The 26841-nt window shown below is 46.4% G+C and overlaps 1 long non-coding RNA gene across 1 annotated transcript in view; it reads right to left on the reverse strand.

Moving 5' to 3' along the window:
- Positions 1 to 5018: 5018 nt before the first annotated feature.
- The window catches only part of LOC144602430 (uncharacterized), an 84236-nt gene continuing 62413 nt past the window's right edge, over positions 5019 to 26841 (reverse strand). Inside the window, exons 2-3 of the long non-coding RNA XR_013548444.1 lie at positions 23669 to 23786; positions 5019 to 5086 (exon numbers count right to left, since the gene is read on the reverse strand). This is a non-coding gene — a long non-coding RNA (uncharacterized LOC144602430). The remainder of the gene's footprint in view (positions 5087 to 23668; positions 23787 to 26841) is intronic.

Here is a 26841-nt window from a genome sequence, read left to right on the forward strand (position 1 = left end):
TCCAGGCCTACACTGTCCGGGCCTACAGCGTCCGGACCTACAGCGTCCGGGCCTACAGCGTCCGGGCCTACAGCGTCCGGGCCTACAGTGTCCGGGCCTACAGTGTCCGGGCCTACACTGTCCGGGCCTACAGCGTCCGGGCCTACAGCGCCCCCCCAGGCCTAATACGGGACAAGGGCGGTCCCATATGGGCCAAGCCAATTTAGCCCAAAATACGGGATGTCCCGGCTAATACGGGACAGTTGGCGACCCTAACGAGATGGAACCTGCCCACAGGCAGCAAGAGAGAGACAACATTCAGGCATGGTCTAAAGATTGGTGAGAAATGTAATTGCCACTCAGAGCAGCGTTTGATTTTTCTTTGCATTCCAGTTATTGTTAAGTAGGACCCATGAATTCTTAAAAACCTACAGCCATTGTGCACTTTGCAAATGTTTTGTTTGTTTAGATTAGTTTATTATCATATGTAGTAGGAAAGAACTTCAGATGCTGGTTTAAGTCGAAGATAGACACAAAATGCTGGAGTAACTCAGCGGGACAGGCAGCATCACTGGAGAGAAGGAATGGGTGTCGTTTGGGCTCGAGACCCTCCCTTCAGACTTTATCATCTATACCAAGCAGGCAGGTTCACTATAGCTACGAGGGAGAGTTTGGTAGGGGGTGCGATCCGATGCAGGAGTGGGATGGATGACAGGCAGTACGTTGACACTGAGGTCAACATTGAAACATAGAAAATAGGTGCAGGAGGAGGCCATCCGGCCCTTCGAGCCAGCGCCGCCATTCATTGTGATCATGGCTGATCGTCCCCAATCAATAACCCGTGCCTGCCTTCTCCCCATACCCCTTGAATCCACTAGCCCCTGGAGCTATATCTAACTCTCTCTTAAATCCATCCAGTGATTTGGCTTCCACTGCCTTATGTGGCAGAGAATTCCACAACGATAGCAAGTTCAGTGGACAAGACTGTAGGCAGGAGCGTGGCAGGGAGTGAGAACAAGTCTGAAGAAGGGTCTCGACCCGAAACGTCGCCCATTCCTTCTCTCCAAAGCTCCACGTTCTCCCCGTGACCCGCCTGGGTTTTCTCCGAGATCTTCGGTTTCCTCCCACATTCCAAAGGCGTGCAGGTTTGGATGGTGAATCGGCTTGGTGTCAGTGACAATTGTCCCTAGTATGTGTAGGATAGTGTTAATGTGGGCTGGGGGGGGGGGATCGCTGGTCGGTGCGGACTCGATGGGCAGAAGGGCCTGTTCCCCCACTGCATCTCTGAAAGTAAAAATGAACAAACACCCCTGTTTCGTACAGTTCTGCCACAGTGCTTTCCTGGGGTAAAATAGTGACTAATCTTTCAATGGCCATTATCGTGGTTTGGGACTCTTGCTTTCATGAAAGGCTCAGCACAATTTTCAAACTATAAATCTTCCAGTGCCATTAGATCCATTTGTGAAATGCAGCGTATTGCAAACGATAACCGAAATGAACCGAATTTTGTTGATCGTTAATATATTTAGATTTCATTGAATTTTCTGTGTGATGCCCAATTCCTTCGTGACCTCCACACCTAACTATGTAGATGGAACATCTCCAAAGATATTACTTATTCTAGGAAGCACTGTTAATCTCCCTGTACGCCGGGCAGGCAAAATGAAATCTCGTTTGAATTGTACCTTCAGTATTCCAAGACAGTTTCTAATGAGGTGATCACATAATGGCAGTGATTCATTTTATTAATCTTACAATGATTACATCGAAATGAAGTATTTCAAGTTTAATGGCCTAGCAGTTTTGAAAAATTGGGCAGAGTTCATCTTTGGATTGGGCACAGTGCACCATTTTTGACTCTGAACATGACTGTAGTCTTTATGTTTAGTCTTTTTAGTTTTAGAGATACAGCGCAGAAACAGGCCCGATCGACCCACCGAGTCCGCGCCGACCAGCGATGCCCATTAGGCCAGCACACACTCGGGACAATTTACAATTTTTTTACCGACGCCTATAATTATTAACCTATAAAACTGTATGGCTTTGGAGTGTGGAGGAATCCGGAGCACCCGGAGAAAACCCACGCAGGTCACGGGGAGAGCGGACAAACTCCGCACAGACAGCACCCGTAGTCAGGATCGAACCCGGGTCTCTGGCGCTGTAAGGCAGCAACTCTACCGCTGTGCCACCGTGACACCCTGGTCATTTGCATTGCATTCATAATAATAATAATAATAATAATAATAATAATAATAATAATAATAATAATAATAATAATAATAATAATAATAATAATAATAATAATAATAATAATAATAATAATAATAATAGCAACAACTTTATTTATATAGCACTTTTCGTGCAATTGAATGCAACTTTCTGCAAAAACAAACACAGGTCTTAAACAGAAATGCAATCTAAAACAGTAAGGACATGGGCAGTTAATAGCATACAAAGCACAGATTTATATAAAAATATAAAATGTAAAATTGAGAGTGTAAAAGGACAAAGGAAGTAAAATCAGTTAAAAGCTCGATTGAAAAGATAAGTTTTTAGCTGCCGTTTAGAAATGTCAACTGAGTTGGTGCCTCGTGGAGATTTTATCGAATCATATAAGATTATTAAAGGGTTGGACACGTTAGAGGCAGGAAACATGTTCCCAATGTTGGGGGAGTCCAGAACCAGGGGCCACAGTTTAAGAATAAGGGGTAGGCCATTTAGAACGGAGACGGGGAAAACTTTTTGAGTCAGAGAGTAGTAAATCTGTGGAATTCACTGCCTCAGAAGGCAGTGGAGGCCAATTCTCTGAATGCATTCAAGAGAGAGCTAGATAGAGCTCTTAAGGATAGCAGAGTCAGGGGGTATGGGGAGAAGGCAGGAACGGGGTACTGATTGAAAATGATCAGCCATGATCACATTAAATGGTGGTGCTGGCTCAAAGGGCCGAATGGTCTACTCCTGCACCTATTGTCTATTATCTATTGTCTATTGTCTCACAGCCCCAGCTAGGGTATTTCACAGCTCGGGGGCATCATTGAAAAAGGCCGCTCCACCAATTTTCTTACTGCCGCGGCATAGAGAGGCTAACAGGTCGGCACCAGAAGACCCGAGCGCTGGAGTAGGGGAATGGGGAAGAAGGGTCTCTGTGGGGCTGCTTCATACTCACCTCAATCCCCAACCTCTGCAACAAACCACTGGGCTTTGGACAAGTCGCTCTACGTAACTTAGCTGGCTGGCACCATTGTGGTCTTGTTACTTAATGCGTCTAATTACCTACTTATTTCTGTCCCAGAATGACTCCAGCCGTACTTTGAGACCTGGCCACCACACCCTCCAGGCTACAACCTCCGCGGGAAGGCCCGGGTTCAACTGAACAGGCTACGAACTGGTGCTGGTCGCTTCGCAGCCAACATGAAAAGATGGGGCATGGCAGACACCGACCTCTGTCCTTGTGTCAAGTACAGGCCAACAAACATGTCCTAAGGGAATGTGCTATGACAGGACATCCCTGCCCATTATCCCAACTTGATAACCCCCAATTTGAGACGTACCTCACCAATTGCCAATTTTGATTGTTGTAGAAAGACCTACATACAAAAGAAAGACCTACTTATTTAATTTATTGTAATGTAAGAATATACATGCAGATGCTGGTACAAATCGAAGGTATTTATTTCACAAAATGCTGGAGTAACTCAGCAGGTCAGGCAGCATCTCAGGAGAGAAGGAATGGGTGACGTTTCGGGTCGAGACCCTTCTTCAGACTGATGTCAGGTGGGCGGGACAAAAGCTTATTGCATATCTATTTGACTTGTTGTTGTGTTAATGTGTCTATAAACCTACAGCAAGTAAGAATTTCATTGTTCTGTTCCTGGTGCATATGGCTGATCATCCAAAATCAGAACCCCGTTCCTGCTTTTTCCCCAAACATAGAACATAGAAAAATACAGCACAAGAACAGGCCCTTCCGCCCACACTAACTGCACCAAACAAGACCAAATCTTATATGCCTGCACTTAATCCTTATCCCTCCATTCCTTGCATTTCCATATGCCTATCCAAGATGTCACTATTGTATCGTTATAACGCTCAACAAAATCATTAAATCCTTAATGACTGACGCAAGAAACTGCAGATCTTGGAATCTTGAGCAAAAAGTCACAAAGTGCTGGAGTAACTCAGTATATCAGGCAGCATCTCTGGAGAACATGGATAGACGATGTTTCAGGTTGTTTCACCTGTCTTCAGTCTGCTTAACAATAATGAATGCCAAAAGATTTGCTGCAATGCATGGAGAAACATGAAGCTGCAGATGCTGGAATCTTGAGCAAAAACACAAAATGCTGGACAAACTCAGCAGGTCAGACAGCATCTGTGGAGGGAATGGTCATGTCATTTTGAGTTGGGTCTGAAGAAAGGTCTCGTCCCAAAACATCGCCTGTCCATTCCTTCCACAGATGCTGCCTGACCCGTTGAGTTCTTCCAACATTTTGGGTTTTTTTGCAATAATATATATGATTGTCTTTAGTTTAGTTTAGTTTAGAGCAACAGGGCGGAAACAGGCCCTGACTCCACACCGCCCAGCGATCCCCGCACATTAACACTATCCTACACACACTAGGGACAATTTACACTTATACCAAGCCAATTAACCGACAAACTTGAACGGTCTTTGGATTGTGGGAGGAAACCGAAGGTCTCGGAGAAAACCCACGCGGTCACGGGGAGAAGGTACAAACTCCGTACAGACGGCGCCCGTAGTCGGGATGGAACCTGGGTCTCTGGCGCTGCAAGTGCTGTAAGGCAGCAACTCTACCGCTGCGCCACCGTGCCGCCCTGTTTTCTGGTGTAATCACTTTTACTACTTACAACACTAACAACAGTTTTCTACTACAGTCCTTTGAAAAATATTTTAAGAACGTTTCCTGTTGGCCAGGCACTGGAGCAAATAGATTGAGAAAAATGACAAACTTACTAATGCAGAACAAAATTAATATAGCTAAGCGTTCCTTGCACAAGTGCCAAAATTCTAAGCATACCATTCCTCTGTTGATTATCCTAAGGCAGGTGTTGACCACTTTATTCCAAATCAGGTTAATCTCCTCGGCTAAAAATATAAGATGGAGAAATGTCAGCCAAGTGGACTAATTGCCTGAATAACTAGGTGGAATTTCCACCCCCTAGGTGCAAGCTGACAGATAATGATAGATTAATGTCTGGCAAAACTACAAGACAATTCAACAGAGATATTGCTATTTTACTGTATACAACCATATAGTGAAGCACATAGTACAGGGCAGCACAGCAGTAGAGTTGCTGCCTTCAGCTCCGGAGACCCGGGGTTCGATCCTAACTACGGGTGCTGTCTGTACGGAGTTTGCACGTTCTCCCCGTGACCTGCGTGGGTTCCCTCCAAGATCTTCGGTTCCCTCCCACAGTCCAAAGAGGTACAGGTATGTAGGTTAATTGGCTTGGTGTAGGTGTAAATTGTCCCTAGTGTGTGTAGGATGGGGATCGCTGGTCGGCGCGGAGTCGCTGGGCCGAAGGGTCTGTTTCCGCGTTGTATTTCTAAAACAAAAACAAAGGAATTTATTGCGCTCAGTAATATTATAGATTTGGTTTGTAGAAGCAGCATGGAACTGCAGATGCTGGTTAATACACAAAAAGGAGACAAAGTGCTGGTGTAACTCAATGGGTCAAGCAGCATCTGTGGAGAGGAAGGGTCTTGACCTGAAATGTCACCTATCCATGCTCTCCAGAGATGCTTCCTAACCTGTTGTTACCCCCAATGCTTTGAGTCCCAGTTTTATGCAAGGTTGATATTTGTGGCGATACGAGTTTAATGATGGGATAGGATAGGTGGAAGATAGGATGTGAGTGTTTTGCATTTGTTAGAGAGTGAATTAATTGTCTGTACTTTCCTTTATTTAGCATAGGTGGAGAGAGCAGGTATTGAGCAGGGTTGGTCTGGGATGCCAGAACTACCTGTTGAGCCTTCCCAAGGTGTTGTGGACCGAACTCAATGAAACCCCAGTGAAGGAGGTGCCCCCTTGATAACCCCCGTGATATACTGGCATCTACACGATTCATTTTTTTTAAATGTGGGTGTTAACATGTAGGTAGCTGATTATTGCCTATGGAGTTAGTTATTGTCCTCAGCATACGTTGGTAGGATCAGTTTGGATAGTACCTTGGCTTTGGGCTTGGTTTTCTTGGTTGAGTGCTTATGCTGGTGTTATAGCACTTCATAAGGTCATAAGGAATAGGAATAGAATTAGACCATTCGGCCCATCAAGTCCACTCCGCCATTCAATCACGGCTGATCTATCTCTCCCTCCTCACCCCACTTTCCTGCCTTCTCCCCATAACCTCTGACACCTGAACTAATCAAGAATCTTTCTATCTCTGCCGTAAAAATATCCACTGACTTGGCCTCCACGGCCTTCTGCGGCAAAGAATTCCACAGATTCACCACCCTCTGACTGTGAAATTTCTCCTCATCTCCTTCCTTAAAGAACGTCCTTTAATATTGAGGCTATGACTTCTAGTCCTAGACTCTCCCACTAGTGGAAACATCCTCTCCACATCCACTCTATCCAAGCCTTTCACTGTTCTGTACGTCTTAATGAGGATCCCCCTCATTCTTCTAAACTCCAGCGAGTACAGGCCCAGTGCCAACAAACGCTCATCATAGGTTATCCTACTCATTCCTGGGATCATTCTTGTAAAAGCACTTTGTGTTTTAATTGTAATCTGTCTTCTTGAATATTGTGCATTCATTGATTTGTCCATGATTGTGATGGTTAGTACAGATGTCAGAGGATTGAGAATGATCAGCCATGATCACATTGAATGGCGGTGCTGGCTCGAAGGGCCGATGGCCTACTCCTGCACCTATTGTCTATTGTCTATTGTCTATTGTCTATTGTCTATTATGGGGAGAAGGCAGGAGAATGGGGTTAGGAGGGAGAGATAGATCAGCCATGATTGAATGGCGGAGTAGACTTGATGGGTCGAATGGCCTAATTCTACTCCTATTCCTTTTGACCTTATGACGTGCTATAACACCTGCATAAGCACTCAACCAAGAAAACCAAGCCCAAAGCCAAGGCCTAATTCTACTCCTATCACTTAAGACGTTTTGAATTCTGAAGAGAATTCCTGGTGACATAGGCATCAATCGCAGGAAGGCCTGTTATCACCGATACATTGTTGGTGCTTGTAGACTTTTCCCCCTGTGGTGTTGCGGGAGATTTCCTTGCGGGCATTATATTGCACGCCACTGTTGGCACAGCTTCAAGAAAATGGCATGATATCTCCACATAAATTAGCACATTATGTATATTCATTTGTCATCAGCACATTCTGAATGTGTCACCAAAATGACTTCAAAATGTGCTTTGCCAATGCAAGTGTGAGTGCTGATGGTATTTGCAGTTGCTTGTGTCTGAAAGGTGTTGCAGGAGTGAGCGATCGGTGCACTAAAGTGCTGCTCCACGTTTTAACGAAGCACCTTGCTAGAGACGTCCACTGAATGGAGTGACGCTGGTTTACTTGTATTGTAGATACTAACTCTGGTTACGAGGGTGTTGCCAGGACTAGAGGGTGTGAGCTACAGGGAGAGGTTGAGTAGGCTGTGTCTCTATTCCTTGGAGCGCAGGAAGATGAGGGGGGATCTTATAGAGGTGTGTACAAAATCATGAGAGGAATAGATCGGGTAGATGCACAGAATCTCTTGACCAGAGTAGGGGGATCGAGGACCAGAGGACATAGGTTCAAGGTGAAGGGGAAAAGATTTAATAGGAACCTGAGGGGTAACTTTTTCACACAAAGGGTGGTGAGTGTATGGAACGAGCTGTCAGAGGAGATAGTTGAGGCTGGGACTATCCCAACATTAAAGAAACAGTTGGACAGGTACATGGATAGGACAGGTTTGGAGGGATATGGACCAAGCGCAGGCAGGTGGGACTAGTCTAGCTGGGACACGTTGGCCGGTGTGGGCAAGTTTCTCCGGCTTTAATCATTCCTTGTCTTTCTAAATCTGATAAACATAGTAAGGAAATGTATATTAGAGTGGATAAAACCAATGTAGAAACAAGGAACTGCGGATGCTGCTTTACAAAGGAAGACACAAAGTACTGGAGTAACTCAGCGGGTCAGGCAGTACCTCTGGAGAGAAGGAATAGGTAACATTTTGGATCAGGACCATTTCACATCGGGACCAAGAGCTCCAACCCAAAGTGTCACCAATCTACGTTCTCCAGGGTTGCTGCCTGACCCGCTGAGTTACTCCAGCATTTTGTGATTTTTTTTTGCTCGCATTTCTACGCCTTGGCCTAGTTGCTAGTTTATTAAAACTCACTTTTGTTTTAAGCCTTTGCAGCCTTTCTGGTCAAGAGTCAAGAGTGATTTATTGTCATGTGTCCCGGATAGAACAATGAAATTCTTAATTTCAGCAGCACAACAGAATATGTAAACATAGTTCACTGTAAACAATATGATAAACGAGAGAGAAAAAAAAAGTTCAGTGTGTATATGTACACATACCCACAAATATACCTATATATAGATCATATATATATATATATATACTATTATATATATATATATACACACACACACACGCACACATACGTACACACAACAACAAACAATATTAGTGCAATAATAATAACATTAATAGTCTATTGTAGTTCAGAGTTTATTTGTAGGTTGTAGTGTTTAACAGCCTGATGGCCGTAGGGAAGAAGCTATTCCTGAACCTAGACGTTGCAGTTTTAAGGCTCCTGAACCTTATTCCAGATAGCAGGGGTGAAATGAGTGTGTGGCCAGGGTGTTGTGGGTCTCTGATGATGCTGGCTGCCTTTTTGAAGCAGTGATCCCGGTAAATCCCTTCGATGGTGGGGAGGTCAGAGCTGGTGATGGACCGGGCAGTGTTCACTGGTCTGTGCCGACGTGACCATAATCTCCTGCTCACGATTCCCAATGGTCTGTCCAGTGATTTACTCAGACTGAGATTAAGGCCACATCCCTCATCTGTCCTTGGCAATTCATTGTCCTAATAATTCACGTTACACAAGAACAGTGCAGTGGCCAATTCTCTGAATGCATTCAAGAGAGAGCTAGATAGAGCTCTTAAGGATAGCGGAGTCAGGGGGTATGGGGAGAGGGCAGGAACGGGGTACTGATTGAGAATGATCAGCCATGATCACATTGAATGGCGGTGCTGGCTCAAATGGCCTCCATATTGTCTATTGTCTATAGATGATGTCAACTGCGACCTCAATATCTCTGGTTGGATCAAGCAATTTTCCAGCGTACTCCATTCCAATCCAAACGCCAAATTTATTTCTAGCCTGTAGGGTCTCGACCCGAAATGTCACCCAATCCTTCCCTCCAGAGATGCTGCCTGTCCCGCTGAGTTACTCCAGCATTTGTGTCTATCTTCGTTTGATTACCTTCCGCCAGGGACCTTTGGATTTTCCTACCCTCAGCTGATCGCAGAGGGGAGGGTTGAACTTCTCTAATAATTGCAGCAAAGCAGCAAAGTCACGACTCTGAAATAAGCCATTCGGACAGCATGGACAGTGTAAAATAATTACAACTCAAAAAACATAGAACTGTGCAGCTCAGGAACAGATCCGTTCTGAGCGTGATGCCCATCTAAACTAATCCTTGCTGCCTGTACGTGGTGTGTATTCTTCAATACCAAGCCTGTCTAACTGCCTCTTAAACATTGCAATCGGGTCTGTTTCCATTACCTCCTCTGACAGTGTGGTCCAGACACCTGTTATTCTGTGTAAAAATGGTTATCTCACAAATCCTCAAACATTCCTGTAATGGCAACTTTCCGACTTTTCCAGTCACTTCTTTTCCACTTGCCATTACCACGCAGGAGGTAGGAGTGATCCCACGCAGACCCAACAGAACAGAGCGTCCAGTCGTTATTTCCAGTTTAATTGGTTGTTTGTTGAAGTAGTTGTACAAACAAGGAGATGAACATACCAGGCTTTCCTTATACTGCATGCAAGTCGCAGCTGGCTGCTCTGTCCCAGGTCTGCTCCCTGGTCTGGTAAGAACTGTATGCCTTCCCTCCCTGTGCCTGTATGTGTACACCACGAAACATAAAAGATTATTAAGGGGTTGGACACATTAGAGGCAGGAAGCATGTTCCCAATATTGGGGGAGTCCAGAACCAGGGGCCACAGTTTAAGAATAAGGGGTAGGCCATTTAGAACGGAGATGAGGAAAAGCTTTTTCAGTCAGAGTTGTAAATCTGTGGAACTCTCTGCCTCAGAAGGCAGTGGAGGCCAATTCTCTGAATGCATTCAAGAGAGAGCTAGATAGAGCTCTTAAGGATAGCGGAGTCAGGGGGTATGGGGAGAAGGCAGGAACGGGATACTGATTGAGAATGATCAGCCATGATCACATTGAATGGTGGTGCTGGCTCGAAGGGCCGAATGGCCTACTCCTGCACCTATTGTCTATTGTCTATTGTCTACCACCCTGTGCATCTAACGACCACCGCCAAGTGTCCAAAATAATTCGGCAAGCTATATCTAGACAAAATAATATAATATGCCAACAGTGGCTAGCCTGAACATAAATGGCTCCGACAATTCCCCCTCTCACTTTCAAAATATTGTCCTCTGAATATTTGATATTTCTACTCCGGAAAAGAAATAAAGACACTGTCTAACTACCCAATCTGTGGCCCTCGCCATGTTATGTACTTGGACATGGTCACCCGTCAGCTTCCAAAGCTCCAGAGAAAACAATCAAAGTTTGTGTGAGCTTCCCTTATGGATAATACCCTCCGATCCAGGCGGCATCCGAGTAATCCTCTTCTGAACCTTGGACTAAGCCTCCACATCCCTCCTGCAATACGGCAACCAGCACGGTGGCGCAGCGGTAGAGTTGCTGCCTTACAGTGAATGCAGCGCCGGAGACCCGGGTTCGATCCTGACTACGGGCGCCGTCTGTACGGAGTTTGTACGTTCTCCCCGTGACCTGCGTGGGTTTTCTCCGAGATCTTCGGTTTCCTCCCACACTCCAAAGACGTGCAGGTTTGTAGGTTAATCGACTGGGTAAATGTAAAAAATTGTCCCTAGTGTGTGTAGGATAGTGTTAGTGTGCGGGGATCGCTGGGCGGCGCGGACTCGGTGGGCCGAAGGGCCTGTTTCCGCGCTGTATCTCTAAATCTAAATCTAAATCTAATACTCCAAGTGTGGCCAGTGTGGTTTTATGCAGCGACTACTTATACTCAACGCCTCAAAAAATGAAGTCCAGCATGCCGCGTGGCTTCTTTACCCCCCTATCCGCTTGTGTTGCCACTTTAAGGGTACTGTAGAAAGGCAACCCTTCTAATCTCTGCCATCCCCTCACCCTCCACAGCTTTTCACGTGCAAAGTGTTGCACTTTGGCAAGTTAAACCAGGACAGGACTTACACTGTGAATGGTGGGGCCCTGGAGAATGCTGGAGGATTGTATAACCTCAGGGTGGAGGTACATTGTTCCGTGACATTGGAAACACAGGTAGACGGTGTGAGCAAATATGGGCCCCATATCTGAGGAAGGATGTGCTGGCTCTGGAGAGGGTGCAGAGGAGGTTCATGAGAATGATTCCAGGAATGAGCGGGTTGGCGTACGATGAGCGTTTGTCGGCACTGGGCCTGTACTCGCTGGAATTTAGAAGGTTGAGGGGGGACCTCATTGAAACGTACAGAACAATTAAAGGCCTGGATAGAGTGGATGTGGAGAGGATGTTTCCACTGGTGGGAGAGTCCAGGACCAGAGGGCACAGCCTCAGAATTAAAGGGCGCTCTTTTAGAAAGGAGATGAGGAGGAATTTCTTTAGTCAGAGGGTGGTTAATCTGTGGAACTCATTGCCACAGTGGGCTGTGGAGGCCACGTCAGTGGATATTTTTAAGGCAGAGAGAGACAAATTCCAATTAGAATGGGTGTCAAGGGTTATGGGGAAAAGGCAGGAAAATGGGATTAGGAGGCAGAGATCAGCCATGGTTTAGATTTAGATTTAGAGATACAGCGCGGAAACAGGCCCTTCGGCCCACCGAGTCCGCGCCGCCCAGTGATCCCCGCACATTAACATTATCCTACACACACTAGGGACAATTTTTACATTTGCCCAGTCAATTAACCTACATACCTGTACGTCTTTGGAGTGTGGGAGGAAACCGAAGATCTCGGAGAAAACCCACGCAGGTCACGGGGAGAACGTACAAACTCCGTACAGACGGCGCCCATAGTCAGGATCGAACCTGAGTCTCCGGCGCTACATTCGCTGTAAGGCAGCAACTCTACCGCTGCGCCACCGTGCCGTATCAATGGTGTAATAGACTCGATGGGCCGAATAGCCTAATTCTACTCCTGTAACTTGTGAACTTGCAAGACGGGGTGATAAAGAAGGCACTCGGCATGTTTGCCTTAATGAGTAGGCCTTTGATACAGCAGTTGGAACATTATGTTACGGCTGTACTATTAAACTGGAAAGGATCCAGAAAAGATTGACGTCGATGTTACCAAGACTGGAGGGCTTGAGTTACAAGAAGAGATTGGAGAGGCTGGGACTCCATGGAACAGAGGAAGCAGAGAGGAGACGTGATAGGCTTGTACAAAATCACGAGTGGCAAAGACATTTCCCTGGGTAAGGGAGTTTAAAGGTAGAAGGTCTCAGGACAGGGAAAAGATTTAATAGGGACCTGCGGACCAATGTATTCACACAAGGGGTGGTGAGCATATGGGATGAGTTGCCTGGGGAATCTGTACAGATGGGTGCAGATACAATGTCATTTCTAATGACATTTAGACAAATACAAACGTTCAGAGGAATATGGGCCAAGTGCAAGGAAATGAGACGAGCTTAGGTAGAGACCTTGGTCAGCAGGACAGGTTGGGCCGAAGAGCCTGTTTCTGTGTCTGAAGGAACTGCAGATGCTGGTTTAAACCGAAGATAGACACAAAAAAGCTGGAGTAACCCAGTGGGTCAGGCTCTGTGGCTCTGGAGAAAAGGAATAGGTGACGTTTCGGGTCGACACCCTTCTTCAGACTGAGAGTCAGGGGAATGGGGAACGAGAGGTATAGACGGTGATATAGAGAAATGAAATGCAGCAAAGTAACGATGACAAAGGAAACAGGCCATTGGTAGCTGTGGGCTAGGTGAAAACAAGTTACAGACAATGAAACTCGCCAGCATGACATCAAACGAAGAAACGTATAAGATTATTAAGGGGTTGGACACGTTGGAGGCAGGAAACATGTTCCCAATGTTGGGGGAGTCCAGAACAAGGGGCCACAGTTTAAGAATAAGGGGTAGGTCATTTAGAACTGCGATGAGGAAAAACTTTTTCAGTCAGAGAGTTGTGAATCTGTGGAATTCTCTGCCTCAGAAGGCATTGGAGACCAATTTTCTGAATGCATTCAAAAGAGAGCTAGATAGAGCTCGTAAGGATAGCGGAGTCAGGGGGAGAAGGCAGGAACGGGGTACTGATTGAGAATGATCAGCCATGATTACATTGAATGGCGGTGCTGGCTCGAAGGGCCGAATGGCCTCCTCCTGCACCTATTGTCTATTGTCTATTGTCTATTGTCCAAACCCTCGTTTCTCTCTCCCCTAACTCTCAGTCTGAAGAAGGATCTCGACCTGAAACGTCACCTATTCCTTTTCTCCGGAGATGCTGGCTGTCTGTCTGACCCACTGAGTAACTCTAGCTGTAGTTCTGTTTCTGTGCTGCGTAACTCTATGACTCTCAACGATATTGATCCTCAAATAATTCCTGCCACTGTACTAAGTGCGATTTGAACAGCTCCATCACTGGTGACTGTGCTTTCATCTTCCTCTGGCCACGTGCAGTGGCAGGCCTGGTTTATCACTGCGAGCAGAAGATCTAACTGTTCAATGAGCTTGTTGGAACGTTGTGGGCGCCAAAGACTCTTACGTACGGCCAAGGTGAGGTCTGCTGTATGACTTCACCAGCACCACAAAGCACCTCACTGCACCTAGGTACATGTGACAATAAAGTTTCATTGAATCATTGACTAAACTTGGATTGCTTCAAACCTCTCCATTTTTGTTATCTTCCTTAAATAAGGTCATAGGTGATAGGAGTAGAATTAGGCCATTCAGCCCATGAAATAGAAACATAGAAACATAGAAAAAAGGTGCAGGAGTAGGCCATTCGGCCCTTCGAGCCTGCACCGCCATTCAATATGATCATGGCTGATCATCCAACTCAGTATCCCGTACCTGCCTTCTCTCCATACCCCCTGATCCCTTTAGCCACAAGGGCCACATCTAACTCCCTCTTAAATATAGCCAATGAACCGGCCTCAACTACCTTCTGTGGCAAAGAACTCCACAGATTCACCTCTCTCTGTGTGAAAAAAAACTTTCTCATCTCGGTCCTAAAAGACTTCCCCCTTATCCTTAAACTGTGACCCCTTGTTCTGGACTTCCCCAACATCGGGAACAATCTTCCTGCATCTAGCCTGTCCAACCCCTTAAGAATCTTGTAAGTTTCTATAAGATCCCCCCTCAATCTTCTAAATTCCAGCGAGTACAAGCCTAGTACAAATCTACTCTGCCATTCAATTATGGCTGATCCATCTCTCCCTCCTGCCCCCATTCTCCTGCCTTCTCCCCATAACCCCTGACATCTGACATCTAAATCACTCCTTAAAACTTACCTCTCACCTCTTAGGCCATCTGCCCTTCACTGAGCCAGCCGTGCGTGTTTCCGTTTGATAACGTTCCAGTGAAGTGATCTGACAGGTTTTAGACTTTAGACTTTACTTTAGAGATATAGTGTGGCAACGGCCCTTTTGGCCCACCGAGTCCACGCCGACCATCGATCACCCCGTACATTAGCTCTATCGTACGCACACTGAGGGCAATTCACAATTTACAGGAGCCAATTCACCTGCAAACCTGTAGGTCTTTGGAGTGTGGGAGGAAAGCGTAGCACCCGGAGAAAACCCCACGCAGGTCACGGGGAGAACGTACAAACTCCGTACAGACAGCACCCGTAGTTGGGATTGAACCCGGGTCTCTGGCGCTGTGAGGCAGCAGCTCTACCCGCTGCCCCACCGTGCCACACTTTCGTTATGTCAAACTTTCTCTCCAAATGACTGTTGTTATTATTAAGTACATTGTTAGTTTTACTTTAATGCTAAGTCAAACAGATCGGGTGAATTTCCCTGGAAATTCTAGTTGTGCAAGTGACAGGTGATTTCTGGCATGAGACGTATTTGGCATAAACCCAATCAAACTGTGACTGAAGCGATTTAGAAGTTTGTTCTGCACCATAACACGAGACCAAAGTACCAGATTTAAGCATCATTTTCATAGTAATCCAAAACAAGTGAGAAATAATATGATAGATGTGACTCGGTCTTAGCGGCAGTTCTAGAGGAGTTATTCCCACAAACCTGATAAATACCTTGTTAAAATTGAGCTTAATAATAGGCTCCATCATTCTTTCCGCATTGATATCAGGCTAATTGGTCTAGATTTCTCCATTATTTAAATAGTGCCACACAAGAGATTATGATACAAAATTAGGCTGTAATATACCGGCATGGATTCAAGATTAGTTTTACAGGCAGACTCAAAGACAAGAAAATAAATGGGTCAATAATTTTTTTTAAATTTAGAGATATAATGTGGAAACAGACCCTTCGGCCCATCGAGTCCAGGCCAACCATCGATCACACGTTCACACCCATTCTATGTTATCCCACCTTTGTGTCCACTTGCTACACACTCGAAGCAATTTACAGAGGCCCGGTTAACCTACAAACCCACACGTGGTTGGGAGGAAGCTGGAGCACCTGGAGGAAAGCCACTTGGTCACAAGGAGAACGCGCAGACTCCATAAGGACAGTACCCGAGGTCAATAGACAATAGACAATAGACAATAGACAATAGGTGCAGGAGGAGGCCATTCGGCCCTTCGAGCCAGCACCGCCATTCAATGTGATCATGGCTGATCATTCTCAATCAGTACCCCGTTCCTGCCTTCTCCCCATACCCCCTGACTCCGCTATCCCTAAGAGCTCTATCTAGCTCTCTCTTGAATGCATTCAGAGAATTGGCCTCCACTGCCTTCTGAGGCAGAGAATTCCACAGATTCACAACTCTCTGACTGAAAAAGTTTTTCCTCGTCTCAGTTCTAAATGGCCTACCCCTTATTCTTAAACTGTGGCCCCTTGTTCTGGACTCCCCCAACATTGGGAACATGTTTCCTGCCTCTAACGTGTCCAACCCCTTAATAATCTTATACGTTTCGATAAGATCTCCTCTCATCCTTCTAAATTTCAGTGTATAGAAGCCTAGTCGCTCCAGTCTTTCAACATATGATAGTCCCGCCATTCCGGGAATTAACCTAGAACCTAATACAACATTACGGTGTAAACATGTGAGTGAAATAAACCAGACCAAAAAGAGATGACAGACTATTGGTTATTGAGTAGAGCTACTACTCGTGGAAAAAAAGCTGTTTTTATGTCTGATCTTTCCCCCTGACTCTCAGTCTGAATTAGGGTCTCCATCCGAAACGTCACCTATTCCTTTTCTCCAGAGATGCTGCCCGACCCGCTGAGTTACTCCAGCATTTTGTGTCTACGGTTTAAACCAACATCTGCAGTTCCTTCCCACACACTTCAACTCAACATCTCCTTGCCAGCTGTGCCTCTGGTGAAAGGGAGTGCTAATAGTTTTTCAATGTATGACATTCAGTGACATTTAAAAAATTGATGACTATAATTTAAAAAACACTTCAAATGTTAACCGAAAACAACTAACGCATACTAAATAATTAATAGCATTAAACCAAGCAGAAATAATTTCGGAGTTTACCTTTCCCTTTGACTCATGATCTACGGTCATTAAAATCCCACAGAAATTAATGGAGTCCCACACCCTGCACGGTGGCACAGCGGTAGAGTTGCTGCCTCACAGCGCCAGAGACCCGGGTTCCATCCTGACTACGGGTCCTTGGCTGTTTGGAGTTTGTACGCTCCCCCCGTGACCCGCGTGGGTTTTCTCCGAGATCTCCGGCTTCCTCCCGCACTCCAAAGACACGCGGGTTTGTAGGTTAATTGGCTTGGAATGAATGTAAAATTGTTGTTGGTGCGTGTAGGATAGTGTGAGTGTGCAGGGATCACTGGGCGGTGGAGACTCGGTGGGCTGAAGGGCCTGTTTCCACGCTGTATCTCTAAACTAAACTAAACTAAACTAAACCAGTCCAACCTCCGGTGTGTGCAGTGACATGGAGAACCTGATATATTTAGACCCTGCCTCACAGTCTGTGGCTTCCTCTCCTCCCCTCCACTTGAATGGAACTGTACGGTCTGCAACGTCAGCAGCAAAGTTGAGTCCGTGAGATTATATTCATGTTACTGGCACGTCATTGATCGAGCCCACCTCTGCCTCTGCCCACTTGAAACCCACACACCCGGGCTGAAACCACCTCCACACCTCCGCCGCGCCAACCCTCATCTGGATGGCTTAATCCTGCACATGAGCAGAACGCAGAGTGCTGGAGGTCCAGGAGGCTGCGGAGGCCAAGCGGGTGGATATTTATAAGGCAGAGATGGATAGATTCTCACACATAGATTCTTGATTAGTACGGGTGTCAGGGCGTGTGTGGAGAAGGTCCTTCTACAGTTGTACAGGGCCCTAGTGAGACCACACCTGGAGTACTGTGTGCAGTTGTATAGGGCCCTAGTGAGACCGCACCTGGAGTACTGTGTGCAGTTATATAGGGCCCTAGTGAGACCGCACCTGGAGTACTGTGTGCAGTTTTGGTCTCCAAATTTGAAGAAGAATATTCTTGCTATTGAGGGCGTGCAGCGTAGGTTTACTAGGTTAATTCCAGAAATGGCGGGACTGTCATATGTTGAAAGACTGGAGCGACTTGGCTTGTATACACTGGAATTTAGAAGGATGAGAGGAGATCTTATCGAAACGTATAAGATTATTAAGGGGTTGGACACGTTAGAGGCAGGAAACATGTTCCCAATGTTGGGGGAGTCCAGAACAAGGGGCCACAGTTTATGAATAAGGGGTCGGCCATTTAGAACTGAGATGAGGGGGTATGGGGAGAAGGCAGGAACGGGGTACTGATTGAGAATGATCAGCCATGATCACATTGAATGGCAGTGCTGGCTCGAAGGGCCGAATGGCCTCCTCCTGCACCTATTGTCTCTTGTCTATAAGGCAGGAGAATGGGGTTAGGAGGGAAAGATAGATCAGCCATGGTTCAGTGGTGGAGTAGACTTGATGGGTGGAATGGCCTAATTCTGCACCAACCACTTATGAACTTATGACCTTGGTGGTTCAGTTTGGATGGAGATACGCCACAGAATCGAGGCCCTTCAGCCCATCAAGCCCACCTTGTACACTCACCCTGTACACTAGTTCTATTCCACTCCACAGCGGATAGTCATCATACCCTACACCAGTTCTATCCTACGCTCGCGGGACAATTTACAGTTTACACCAAAGGCAATTAACCCACAAAACTGTACGCCTTTGGAATGTGGGAGGAAACCGGAGCACCCGGAGAAAAGGACGGCACGGTGGTGCAGCGGTAGAGTCGCTGCCTTACAGCGAATGCAGCGCCGGAGACTCAGGTTCGATCCCGACCACGGGCGCCATCTGTACGGAGTTTGTACGTTCTCCCCGTGACCTGCGTGGGTTTTCTCCGAGATCTTCGGTTTCCTCCCGCACTCCAAAGACGTACAGGTATGTAGGTTAATTGGCTGGGCAAATGTAAAACAAAAAATTGTCCCTAGTGTGTGCAGGATAGTGTTAGTGTGCGGGGATCGCTGGGCGGGGCGGACCCGGTGGGCCGAAGGGCCTGTTTCTGCGCTGTATCTCCAAATCTCCAAATCAAATCTAAAAAACCCACGCGGTCACAGGGCAAGCGTGCAAACTCCACACAGACAGCACCCAGAGCCGGGCTCGAACCCGGGTCTCTGGCGCTGTAAGGCAGCAACTCCCCTGCTGCAATGTTGTGCTGCACTCGTCAGTCCTGACCCAAAAGGCCGTTAAATCCCCAGGGCCAGATAGGCTGCATCCCAGAGTGCTTAAGGAAGTAGCCCCAGAAATAGTGGATGCATTAGTGATAATTTTTCAAAACTCTTTGGATTCTGGAGTAGTTCCTGAGGATTGGAGGGTAGCTAATGTAACCCCACTTTTCAAAAAGGGAGGGAGAGAGAAAACGGGGAATTACAGACCAGTTAGTCTAACATCGGTAGTGGGGAAAATGCTAGAGTCAGTTATTAAAGATGGGATAGCAGCACATTTGGAAAGTGGTGAAATCATTGGACAAAGTCAGCATGGATTTATGAAAGGTAAATCATGTCTGATGAATCTTATAGAATTTTTCGAGGATGTAACTAGTAGAGTGGATAAGGGAGAATCGGTGGATGTGTTATATCTGGACTTCCAGAAGGCTTTCGACAAGGTCCCACATAAGAGATTAGTATGCAAACATAAAGCACATCGGTATTGTGGGTTCAGTATTGATGTGGATTAGAGAACTGGCTGACAGACAGGCAGCAAAGAGTAGGAATAAACGGGTCTTTTTCAGAATGACAGGCAGTGACTAGTGGGGTACCGCAAGGCTCAGTGCTGGGACCCCAGCTATTTACAATATATATTAATGATTTGGACGAGGGAATTGAATGCAACATCACCAAGTTTGCGGATGACACGAAGCTGGGGGGCAGTGTTAGCTGTGAGGGGGATGCTAGGAGGCTGCAACGTGACTTGGATAGGTTAGGTGAGTGGGCAAATGCATGGCAGATGCAGTATAATGTGGATAAATGTGAGGTTATCCACTTTGGTGGCAAGAACAGGAAAGCAGACTATTATCTGAATGGTGGCCGATTAGGAGAAGGGGAGATGCAACGAGACCTGGGTGTCGTGGTACACCAGTCATTGAAAGTAGGCATGCAGGTGCAGCAGGCAGTGAAGAAAGCGAATGGTATGTTGGCATTCATAGCGAGGGGATTTGAGTTTAGGAGCAGGGAGGTTCTGCTGCAGTTGTACAGGGCATTGGTGAGACCACACCTGGAGTGTTGCGTACAGTTTTGGTCTCCTAATCTGAGGAAAGACATTCTTGCCATAGAGGGAGTACAGAGAAGGTTCACCAGATTGATTCCTGGGATGGCAGGACTTTCATATGAAGAAAGACTGGATAGACTCGACTTGTACTCGCTGGAATTTAGAAGATTGAGGGGGGATCTTATAGAAACTTACAAAATTCTTAAGGGGTTGGACAGGCTAGATGCAGGAAGATTGTTCCCGATGTTGGGGAAGTCCAGAACAAGGGGTCACAGTTTAAGGATAAGGGGGAAGTCTTTTAGGACCGAGATGAGAACGTTTTTTTTCACACAGAGAGTGGTGAATCTGTGGAATTCTCTGCCACAGAAGGTAGTTGAGGCCAGTTCATTGGCTATATATAAGAAGGAGTTAGATGTGGCCCTTGTGGCTAACGGGATCAGGGGGTATGGAGAGAAGGCAGGTACGGGATACTGAGTTGGATGATCAGCCATGATCATATTGAATGGCGGTGCAGGCTCGAAGGGCCGAATGGCCTACTCCTGCACCGATTTTCTATGTTTCTATGTTTCTAAAACGTCGTCCATCCACAGAGACGGCATTGGCCCGCTCAGTTCCTCCAGCACTTTGTACGTTGCTGAAGATTCCAACTTCTGCAGTTCCTTGTGCCTCTGCTGTTCATATTAATTTCCACGGATCCATCACACCTTTGCTAACCGACCTACTTTGTGAAGTGCCGTGGGCTATATTTCTGCAATACAAGTGCTTTATATAATGCAAGTTGGTGTTGCTAATAGAACTGCCTCCGCATTTATGACCACACATAAAGTCATAAAAAAAGGAGATTTGTGCATTTTAAGACTTTAAAGACAATGAGGCACATTTGATCTGTATTCACTTTGCAATACAAGACAAACGGCTGCTAATTTGTGACCAACAAGCTCCTACAAACTGCAAGGTATCTCTCAACAAATAATCTGTTTTAATGACAAAATGCTGGAGTAACTCAGCAGGTCAGGCAGCATCTCGGGAGAGAAGGAATGGGTGACGTTTCGGGTCGAGACCCTTCTTCAGTCTGAAGAAGGGTCTCGACCCGAAACGTCACCCATTCCTTCTCTCCCGAGATGCTGCCTGACCTGCTGAGTTACTCCAGCATTTTGTGAATAAAAACCTTCGATTTGTACCAGCATCTGCAGTTATCTTCTTATACAATCTGTTTTAATGATTTAGTTTTAGAGATATAGTGTGGAAACAGGTCCTTCGGCCCACCGAGTCTGTACCGACCACCAATCACCCACACACGAGTTCTATCCAACATACTAGTGACTATTTACAGAAGTCAATTAACCTGCAAATCTCAGGGGAAAAAAACTGCAGACGCTGGTTTAAATCGAAGGTAGACACAAAATGCTGGAGTAACTCAGCGGGTCGGGCAGCATCTCTGTAGAGAAGGAATGGGTGACGTTTCGGGTCGAGACCCTTATTCAGACCTACAAATCTATTTGTCTTCGGAGTGTGGGAGGACACTGGAGCACCCGGGGAAAACCCACACGGTCAGGGGAGAATGTATAAACTCTGTACAGACAAGCACGCATGGTCAGGATTGAACCCGAGTCTCTGGTGTTATCAGGCAGCAACTCTACTGCTGCACCACTGTGCCGACCCTAATCGTGATATTCGTAGAGATAATTATTGTCCCCAGACTCAGTGACAATTTCACTGCTCTTTATCTTTAACTCAAGGATCAATCACGCAGTTGTCTCAATGGTCTACACATCATTAACCCACGAGTTGTTCACGTGCTGAACTCTCTCAATCCATAACCCAAGAGTCTTTAGTTTAGTTTAGAGATACAGCGCGGAAACAGGCCCTTCGGCCCACCAAGTCCGCACCGACCAGCGATCCCCGCACATTAACACTATCCTACACACACACACACTGGGGACAATTTACATTTATACCAAGCCAATTAACCTCCAAACCTGTACGTCCTTGGAGTGTGGGAGGAAACCGGAGCACCCGGAGAAAATCCACGCAGGTCATGGGGAGAGATTTTTAGATTTAGAGATACAGCGCGGACACAGGCCCTTCGGCCCACCGAGTCCGTGCCGCCCAGCGATCCCCGCACATTAACACTATCCTACACACACTAGGGACAATTTTTATATTTAATTAACCCAGCCAATTAACCTACAAACCTGTACGTCTTTGGAGTGTGGGAGGAAACCGAAGATCTCGGATAAAACCCACGCAGGTCACGGGGAGAACGTACAAACTCCATACAGACGGCGCCCGTAGTCAGGATCGAACCTGAGTCTCCGGCGCTGCATTCGCTGTAAGGCAGCAACTCTACCGCTGCGCCACCGTGCCGCATACAAACTCTGTATAGACCACGCCCGTAGTCAGGATCGAACCCGGATCTCTGGTGCTATAAGCACTGTTAGACAACAACTCTACCGCTGCACCAACGTGCTGCCCGAAATCTGTTAAAAAAAACTTGACATGCACCTCTCCTTTAAACTTTGCCCCTCTCACCTCAAGAGTGTGGGTGTTTACTTTGCAAAGAAACATTGAATTGTTTTAGAAAAATGTTAAGACATGAATTTCCTTGTACCCCCTGTTAAATGACAAAGAGTGTCTTTAGCATCTAGTTTTCAATTGATCTGAACTGATGTTGCAGTGTTGGACTGAGGGGACATGTTCTGCGTCACTGGGCTTCTTGCGAGAGCTAAGCTCACCCCCCAACTATGTTTCCAATTGCAGGACTGAACCGGTCGTTACTTCGACCTCGGACGGGAGAGAATCGACTTGTGTGTAATCCATTGTGTCTGGCAAGATTCAGGATGTTTCTGCTGGATGTGATAAGGTGACACTCACAAGCACACTCTGTTCATTCACTGTGTGTGGGGGGGGGGGGGGGGGGGGAGGGGAAGCTCAGTCACAAGACTTACTTTGTGTTTTCTCCAGATCACACATGGGATCAAGGCATAGTTGGAAAGGCCAGAATTACCTGTCCATCCATGATTGGCTTTGAGAAGGTGATGGTGAGGTCATAAGTTCATAAGTGATGGGAACAGAATCTGGCCATTCGGCCCATCAAGTCTGCTCCATCATTCAATCATGGCTGAACTGTCTTTCCCTCCTAACCCCATTCTCCTGCCTTCTTCCCATAACCCCTGACACCCGTACTAATCAAAAATCTGTCAATCTCCACCCTAAAAATATCCATTGACTTGGCCTCCACAGCCGTCTGTGACAATGAATTCCGCAGATTCACCACAATCTGACTAAAGAAATTCCTCCTCATCTCATTTCTAAAGGTGTGTCCTTTTATTCTGAGCTGTGCCCTCTGGTCCGAAACTCTCCCACGAGTGGAACCATCTTCTTCACATCTACTCTATCCAGGCCTTTCACTATTCAGTAAGTTTCAATGAGGTCCCCCCCTCATCCTTCTAAACTCCAGCGAGTACAGGCCCAGTGCCAACAAACGCTCATCATATGTTAATCCAATCAAGCACAATTGTCCGACAGGTCCCTGGATCTGGCATTGCCCTTTATAGGGGGAAAAAACTGTAGCTTATATATTAAACTCTTGTATCTTACCGCAATTAAGCTGCTCTGGAAAAGAAGGCCTTCTTTTCCATTGACTGTTGTGTCAACTTCAGATTGCTTTCACAGTTGCTCACTCAGTAGGTGAGATGCCTGGCGAGGAGTTGAACATCTGCAATGGGAAACACAGAACATCTAGGACTGGTTGAAGAAGAATACAGTGGACATGAGAGAATTACACAACATGTCTTCGTTGGATATATCAGTGGACTAAACATCAGCGGATATTTTTAAGGCAGAGATGGATCGATTCTGGATTAGTACAGGTGTCAGAGGTTATGGGGAGATGGCAGGAAAATGGGGTTAGGAGAGATAGATAGATCAGCCATGATTGAATGGCGGAGTGGACTTGATGGGCCGAATGGCCTAATTCTACTCCTATTCCTTTATGACCTTATGACCTTATGATTAACGTTCAATGTGGGATTATAAGCCATCAAGAAATAAGGGACAATTAAGATGGTTGGTGTTTGTTAAAAATGGCACTGGCTGTTTCAATCCCAGGTTAAGCAGCTTCATAGCCAGCGAAATTAAAATGTACACGCGTATTTTACCATCACCTTCACCTATTGTATCTCGATGGATGTACGTGGACGGCTCGATTGTCTTTCCGCTGACTGGTTAGCGTGCGATTAAAATCTTTTCACTATTCCTCGGTACACCTGGCAATAACTTAAACTCAAACTGCTGGGTGTTCATCAGCCAGAGAGATGTTGAAAGCAGACCGGCCGAAAGATATTCTTTCTCTCAAGACTGCGGACTTCAGAGATACGGCGTGGAAACAGGCCTCCAGCCCACTGAGGGCACGGTCACCAGCGATCACCCTAACGCGATCCGCTATCCAACACACACTAGGAACAATTTTACCATTTTGACGAAGCCAATTAACCAACAAACCTGTGCGTCTTTGGAGCGTGGGAGGAAACCTCAGCACCTGGAGTGAACCCACGTGGTCACGGGGAGAATGTGCACACTCAGCACAGACGGCATCCGTAGTCAGGATGGAACCCAGGTCTCAGGCGCTGTTAGGCAGCAACTCTACCGCTGCACATCTTGTATGTGTATGTGACAAATAAACTTGACTTGACTTGACGTGGCATTGTGCTGCCCTGCACCCACTGAGCCACCCTCCGAAAATTCAGTTCCACTGAAAACGATCCCTAGTACCGTAGTTGATGCTTTGCTGCAAATTTAAGAAGCAGTTAGACAGGTACATGGACAGGACAGGCTTGGAGGGATATGGACCAAGTGCTGACAAGTGGGACTAGCGTAGCTGGGACATGTTGGCCGGTGTGGCCAAGTTGGGGTGAAGGGCCTGTTTCCACACTGTATCACTCTATGACTCTATAACCGAATGACCCAGATACCTACCTTCCCTTTCTAACCAGTCAATAGACAATAGACAATAGACAATAGGTGCAGGAGTAGGCCATTCAGCCCTTCGAGCCAGCACCGCCATTCAATGCGATCATGGCTGATCACTCTCAATCAGTACCCCGTTCCTGCCTTCTCCCCATACCCCCTCACTCCGCTATCCTTAAGAGCTCTATCCAGCTCTCTCTTGAAAGCATCCAACGAACTGGCCTCCACTGCATTCTGAGGCAGAGAATTCCACACCTTCACCACTCTCTGACTGAAAAAGTTCTTCCTCAGTCAATAACTGCAAGTCTGTAAGTTAAGAAGCCCAGTTCTCATCAGCTTTATTCTCCTGTTTTTACAATCAGGGAGCAGTCCGGAGTGCTGGGGTGACAAAATAGTGACAGTGTTAACAGGGAAAGATGTACTTTGTGGTGCCAGTTGTCTACCCCACTCACAATGATCTTGTGTCAAGGTAACAACTCAAATGTTGAAACTGGCTCCTGTCAGCCGCTTACACGATGGTCCATTTCCCCAATGGCTTCATTAGTTCGCTCTTATCTTTGAGAAACTAGCTCTTGGGTACTACTGTGGCAGCTTCACATCCCACAGTGCAGTGACGGCCATCATTGTAAACCAGGCCAAAAAACCTCAGTGTGTGGGAAGGAAATGCAGATGCTGGGTTAAATCAAAGACTGAAGAAGTGTCTCGACCCAAAACGTCACCCATTCCTTCTCTCCAGAGATGCTGCCTGTCCCGCTGAGTTACTCCAGCATTTTGTGTCCATCACCGTACCTCAGTGTTTCACTTTGAACTGCACCAAAGCATCTGAAATGGTGCAGGAACAATTTGGCACTGGGCGGCACGGTGGCACGGCGGTAGAGTTGCTGCCTTACAGTCTTACAGAGATCCTGACTACGGGCGCTGTCTGCACGGAGTTTGCACGTTCTTCCCGTGACCTGCCTAGATTTTCTCCGAGATCTTCGGTTTGCACCCACACTCACTCCAAAGGCATAGAGATTTGCAGGTTAATTTGCTTGATATGAGTGTAAATTGCTCCTAGTGTGTGTAGGATGGTGTTAATGTGCAGGGATCACTGGTCGGCGTGGACCCGTTGGGCCGAAGGGCCTGTTTCCGCGCTGTAGCTCTAAACTAAAGTAAATTCAAGTATTATGACAATGCATTTCAGTCATTCATTCATCACTGCAAACCGTAAACAGAGACGTAGCCCTCAGTTGCTAACTGGGCACAGGACATTTTATTATCTGGCATCTGTAAACTCTGGTAACTAGTTTTATTACCACAACACCATGAAGTTTAAATTGGGATGTACTAAATAAATTATTCCACTTCCCTGTTTTCACATTTGGAATAGATCGGGTGGACGCACTGAGTCTCTTGCCCAGAGTGGGGGAATCGAGAGCCAGAGGGCATAGGTTTAAGGTGAAGGGGGAATGATTTTATAGGAATCTGAGGGGTAACATTTTCACGCAAAGGCTGGTGGGTGTATGGAACGAGCGTCCAGAGGAGATAGTTGAGGCAGGGACTATTGCAATGTCTAAGAAGCAATGTATAAGAAGCAATTAGACAGATTCATGGACAGAAAAGGTTTAGAGGGATATGGGCCAAACGCAAGCAAGTTGGGACTAGTGTAGATGGGACATGTTGATCGGTGTGGGCAAGTCGGGCCCACACCATTTCCACATGATATGGCTCTATGACACTGTATGGCTCTATCTTCATCTCTGGATAGGTGAGCAACCAGAATCTATAAACCCACAAACTCCCATCATGTAGAAACAAGGAACAGC

The sequence above is a fragment of the Rhinoraja longicauda genome, chromosome 18 (assembly GCF_053455715.1).
Source record: "Rhinoraja longicauda isolate Sanriku21f chromosome 18, sRhiLon1.1, whole genome shotgun sequence".
NCBI classification, from domain to species: domain Eukaryota; kingdom Metazoa; phylum Chordata; class Chondrichthyes; order Rajiformes; family Arhynchobatidae; genus Rhinoraja; species Rhinoraja longicauda.